Genomic DNA, 6710 nt, shown 5'->3' with positions numbered 1-6710 from the left:
TGACAGAAGGACTGACAGACTGGAAAAACATAGGCACACTTTTGAAAAGTCATGAAAGCAGTCCAGCACACATAGCGCACATGGCAACCTGGAAAGATTTACAACTCCGTTTGCAAACTGGAAAGACAATAGACCAAGCTGAAAGAACACTATTGGAGGCTGAAAAGAGGCGCTGGAGAGATGTCCTGACTCGCTTAATCGCCATTATCCAATCCTTAGCCGAGAGAAATCTTGCATTTAGAGGTTCATCAAACACGTTACACCAGCAGAATAATGGGAATTTTCTAAAAGAGGTGGAGCTGCTTGCTAAATTTGATCCTGTCATGAAGCAGCACATTGAGCGTGTTGAGAGTGGCCAGTTCAGTCATTCCAGCTACCTTGGAAATATCATCCAAAATGAACTTATTGCTTCAATCAGTACTAAAATAATGGACACAATGGTGACTGAAGTTAAACAGTCCAAATATTATTCAATTATTTTGGACTGTACTCCCGATGTAAGCCATCAAGAACAGATGTCAGTAGTTGCCCAGTGGGATCCTTTGGAGCAACTCATGGTTACCCTTAAACGAAATCTGGGTGTCCCGGGCGCGCCGACGACCGAATTGTCCACCCCACACCCCAGCCCGAGTACCAGCAGGGATCCTCGAGCGGGCTGGAATTCGATTACCAGCCCGGATCCGAGTACAGCCGGGACCCGAGTACCGCGCGGATCACTCTCTCTCCCCGTGCGCTGTAGGTACTCAGATCCAGATTCGAATCCCACGGATCCAGTAAGCTCAAGTACTCGGATCCACGAATCCTAAAATGTCGGATCCTGCCCAGCAATACCCGCGGGTCATGCTTACATGTCCCCGAAACCCACGCCGACCCCTAGTAGGCTCCACCCACTCCTTTTTCTCTCTCTGGAATTTGCCCTCGTTAACGCAGAAGAAATCGACGCACGCCACGGTTTTATTTCGGCATGTCAGTTCTATTGGAAATTTATTTGGCATATAATATCCTCCTAGCAACTCTCTGCTTCCTTGCCAGTGTCTTATTTAAACTGTGAGTGACTAGTAACGTCACCTCAGCTTCTACGCTCGTGATACAACTTGCTCATCATTTCACCGCTGGCATTTTCCAATACGCTCAAAATGGGACCTACCAAGGTGGACATGACAAGAAAAGAGCATAATTACGGCTTTGGTTGGTGAAGGATTAAGCAACCGAGAAATTGGAAGAAAAATAAGATCAGAGGCTGTTTGCCGTCGCATCAAGAAAGCTGCCACCGTGCTGGGGACAGGCACCGCACCGGAGAGGAAGAAAGGGACAGGGAGCAAGAGCAAGACAGACCCAAGGACAGACAAGCTGCTGGAGCGTGAGGGGGGAAAGACCCTTTCATCACCGCCAAGGAACTGAAGGAAGCATACCTCAATGTGTTGGGAGAGGTATAACACTTGAAGAGGGGAATTTATTTCAAATTGTTTAAAACAAACACATTAAAAACACATCGCATGCGGAGAAAAAGCCTAAGATAACTTACGCCGTAAGACTTGAAAATCATAGAAATTACGTAAGACTTGACAAGTATGGTACCAGATGCTTCTTCAGACAGAAGACGAGAGACGTAAAATGTAGGCAGATTACAATAACGAATGACAATTTCCCACTTGTATTGGACCTCTGGCAAACCTGTGAAATCTGGGGCAACATACTATAACTACAAAAGCAACACATTAGTGTAATTATGCTGGCTCTTATTGATGCCAGATAGAGTACAAGTTTTTATATGGTGATGTTGGTGGAGTTGGGCGTGCAAATAATGGAGGCATCTGGGACAAATGCTCACTGAAAAGAGCTTTACAGGAAAACATTATCAGAATCCCAATACCTACTTCACTTCTATATTTAAATCTTATCTGTTCAAGTGTTGTAGCTGGTGATGACGCCTTCCCCTTACGAAAGAACCATACCCTGGTAAGGACTTGACCCCTGAAAGGTTGAACTACAAATATCGGCTATCACGTGCAAGGCGCACCTCTGAAAAGGCGTTCGGTATATTGTTTGTAAAGTTTAGAATTTTCCGACAAGCTATATATCCTAACTTCTCCCCAAAATGTTATTTAAAACCACGTTGGCAACGGTTGTCTTTCATAACTACCTCCATCCAGACTCCTGACGAAAACACATGTGATGAGCAGGCAAGGTAGGAACACCATCGGGGCAGTGTAATGCCGTGATTCCGGATTATATTAATTGCATGTGTATGTTTATAGGGTTAGGAACACATAATAAATCTAATTAGACGTAAGACGTGCCACCCCTCTGGGGCTTCCTCAGACTTACAATTTGGTGTCTGGCTTATAACTGGTCCAGAGGGACTAATGCACAAATGGTTAGCGCCTAATGTCCCTCTGGACCAGTTATAAGCCAGACATCAAATTGTTATCCCCATATGCATGAGGTCACAACTCCTGCAGTTGGCCCATGACATTCCTTTGGCAAGCCATCAAGGAGTCTGAAAAAACACACATCACGAGACATTTTCATTGGTCTCCTATCAGAAAAGATGTATCACGTTACTAAAAAAAAAAAAAAAAAAAAAAAAAAAAAAAAAAAAAAAAAAAAAAAAAAAAAAAAAAAAAAAAAACGTGTCAGATGGTAGGCAAACCAAATCAGCCCGTTCCTAAACCCCCCTTACCACCCATTCTTGCTTTGGAAGAACTTTTCTCCAAAATTATCATAGTTTGCGTAGGACCGTTACCTCCTTCAGAGAAAGGACACAAGTTCTTGTTGACAATCATGTGTCTCAATACCAGATTCCACGAAGCAATTCCACTGAGAAACATTAGGTCTCAAACGATTGTGAAGGAATTCATTAAGTATTTTTCTTTGGTAGGTTTCCCCATGGAGATACAAAGTGACCAAGGCACAAACTTGATGTCAAACCAGTTTGAACAAAACTTGAAAGGATTAGGAGTGCATCATACTATCTCTACCCCTTAACCCCCTCAATCTCAAGGTGCATTAGAACGATTCCATGTCACACTAAAGTCTATGCTGAGAAAGTATGTTTTAGAAAACGGCCCTGACTAGGAGGAAAGATTACCTTTATTAATATTTGCAGCAAGATCCACCAAACAAGACTTTACAGGCTATAGTGTAGTCAAACTCATTTTTGGTCATGAAGTCAGAGGACCCCTTAAACTATTGAAAGATAGTTGCCTTACTCTTGATTCCAAGGTCTTAACCACTGTACATGTAGAGAGAATATTAGAAAGATTAAAGACAGCTTGGAACCTAGCCAAGAAAAATCTGACTCGGGCTCAAGAGAAGATGAAGAGAAAGTATGACAAAATATAAAGAGTTTCATCCAGGTGATGAAGTCCTCCCATATCTACCTATACCAAGAGATTCTCTTCAGAGTAGGTTCACCAATTCAAGGGTCATATACCACCAAAGAGAAAGTAAGCCCTTTAAATGATATTATAGAAACTCCAGAGATACGAAAGAAATTTAGGAAGTGCCATATAAACTCAGTGAAATTATTTCATTCTAACAAAGCTGTCTTGGCTAATATAATAAAGGAAGACACAAGCGAATACTACTCACCACATCCTGATCTCCCATTGCAGAACTCCGTAGCGTTGATGAACTTGGCTACGATAAACAGTAAAATGTTGTAAGATTAGTTCGGGATTACCCACAGTTATTTTACGATGTTCTGAGGCAAAACACAGATTTATTCATGACATCGAACTAACTTCTACTAGACTCATGAAGAAAGCCCTTTACAGGTTAAATCCAGAGAAAAAGAGTATCCTTAAAACTACTACAATGACTAATAGAACCATTCTCCAGTCCTTGAGCTGCTCTCTGTTTACTAGTACCAAAACTAGGAGGGAAACATAGATTAGTAATAGATTATAGGAAGTTGAATGAAATGACGAGAGCAAACGCTTATCCACTTCCTAGGATTGATGATCTAATAGATGATATTGGCTCTTCTAAATGTGTCAATACCATAGATTACTAAAAGGTTATTACCAAATATCAATGCACTCGATGCTCAAGACAAAACAGCCTTTGTAACACCAGATGGATTATTTCAGTTTAAGGTTCTTCCCTTTGGATTAAGGAATGCTCCTGCTACCTTCCAAAGAATGGTTAATAATATTATTTGAGGCATGAGAGGAATTAAATTGTATCCAGATGACATGGTGATATTTAGGGACACATGGGAACAACATCTAAATATGTTGCATGAGTTCTTTGAGAGAGCCGACAAAGCTAACCTAACCATTAATTTAGAAAAAAAAGTCATTTTGGACATGCCCAAGTATCCTACTTAAATTTCAAAGTAGGTCATTCTAAAATATCCCCCTTATCAGCTAAAGTTCAAGCCATCAGAGACCTCCCTACATCCACGAATAGAAGAGAGCTAAGGCGATCCCTAGGAATGGTAGATTACTATAGAAAATTCTGTCCAAATTTCTCTGATATTGCAGAACCAATGACATATTTGTTGAGAAAAGAGCGGAAGTTTGTTTGGATAGAACAATGCCAGCAAACTTTAAAAAAATTAAAAGTAATTATTATGAATGACCCTGTCCTGAAAAGCCCAGATCCATCAAAAGCCTTCCACTTGTTCACAGACGCAAGTGATGCTGCTTTAGGAGCAACACTAATGCAAGAAACAAATGGAGTATTGCATGCTACAGCTTATTTCAGTAAGAAATTGAACCCCAGCCAACGTAACTATGCCACAATCGAAAAAAGAATGGCAGTTGTGACAGTTTTGCAGAATTTTGAACCCTATTTAGTATTTACATCCATCTTTAGCCATTCATTTACATACTGACCACAACCCTTTAGTCTTCTTAAACAAGATTTCCGTTACTAAATCTAACCAAAGACTCACCAGATGGAGTCTCCTTCTACAATCCTACTTTTTCCACATACATCATGCATGCCATCATCATATCTTGTCGTACCAGAACCGTGTCCATATACGGGCAGTTTCATTTGCTTCCCTAAGGTCTTGGTCGGAGCAATGGGGACTCAATGGACATTCCCGGAGGACGTGGACCAGTCTGTACTTCGCCACAGGGACATTGGGGGCTATTGGTGTATCCCCACTTGTGTTGATTTTCTCTCGTTTTGCTCACCTTGGCTCTTCCTCTGTTTATGGTAACCCAGTCCTTTCAGGTTAGGTTTGCTCCTGGGGGCAAGGTCTCGTTTGGGCATGGTATGGCCATACATCATGTAAAAGGATCAGATAAAGTCCTTGCAGATTTCCTATCGAGAATCGACTTAAAAGGGTGAGGGTGCCACGTCCTTAGCGTGAATTGAATCCTGTGATTGTGCTGTGTTACGCCCTTGTATGAAATAAAGTATCCTATTTGTAATTTTAAGGCACGCCTTGCATAAATATGATGTGTATTATCATTAATATATATTATAATTGCATGTCAAAATTTGTGTTGTGGCGCGCTTCATTACGTTGTCATGAAGCCAAGCTCGGTAAAACCAAGGTCTAAGTAAACAGGTCTAACCGCTGGAGCAGTTCTGCGCAGCTTCTGACGTCAATTGGATGCGTCCATTTTCTCTTTGTGATACACTGAAGAAAACTGTGAAACGCCAAGGTAGACAGGAACTATAATATTATATATCATATATATTATATATTCATATATATAGACAGGAACTATAATATTTTATATATATTTATATATATATTTTATATAATATTTGTCAGAATATAACTAATTGAGTGGAGCGGTGCGAGCGAAGGCGACGTCATTTTCGAACGACGGACCAACTTCAACTGACAGCTAGTGGTGGGCAGCTACCGGTAAAGTTACCGGTTTTATCGGTAACAGCCTTGACGGTAGCTTACCGGCAATAATTCTGCTACCGTTAAGGTTCCGTTAACCGATAAGCTATACCAAACACTCGTGGAGCGGTAAGCACGTCTCGGCTTGGTGGTACTGAGTGACGGTAGTGGTGGGCAGCTACCGGTAGTTACGGGTTTTATCGGTAACAACCTTGACGGTAGCTTACCAGCAAAAAATCTGCTACCGTTTAGGCTCCGTTAACCGATAAGCTATCCCATAATACTCAGAGAGCGGTAAGCACGTTTCGGCTTGGTGGTACTGAGTGACAGTACTGACGGCCCTACGTAGGATGAAAATTAACAGGAACGTATTCAACGTGCTAGATCGTCCTGCTCCCTTCTCGGCCCACAGATGCACAGTACGAAATGTACGTATTCGAATATGAAAATTAACAGACGTGCTAGATCGTTTTGTTCGCATCTCGGCCCGCAGAGGTTCAGTGCAAAATGTACGTACAGTATTCGATTAGTCTGCCTATGTGATCTAGAAATGAAGAGGTGGTCAAACTACTCGAAAACTTTTCAGTCTGCCTGGTTAAAGGATCCCCTGTTTAAAAAATGGTTAGCGGAAGTGAAAGAGGATGGAAATAAGGCACGTTGTAAAGTTTGTAGAACGGACATGAAAGCTCACAGAACGGGGAGATTGGAGAGACACTGTTTCCACACTTATCAGATCTTCATATTTAACTTTATATTTAATGTTTATTAATATATGCATATTTACATAAATGTACGCAGTTGCTCATGAAAGACACCATCTGCATGTTACAATCTATTTGTACTGTACTTGTATTGGAGTTAATCACAAACAAGTTCACAAATACACTTATCA

The sequence above is a fragment of the Oratosquilla oratoria genome, chromosome 20 (assembly GCF_046742065.1).
Source record: "Oratosquilla oratoria isolate Oo_2021 chromosome 20, ASM4674206v1, whole genome shotgun sequence".
Classification (NCBI taxonomy): domain Eukaryota; kingdom Metazoa; phylum Arthropoda; class Malacostraca; order Stomatopoda; family Squillidae; genus Oratosquilla; species Oratosquilla oratoria.
The sequence above is the reverse complement of the archived record's forward strand: the minus strand, read 5'-3'. Positions refer to the sequence as shown.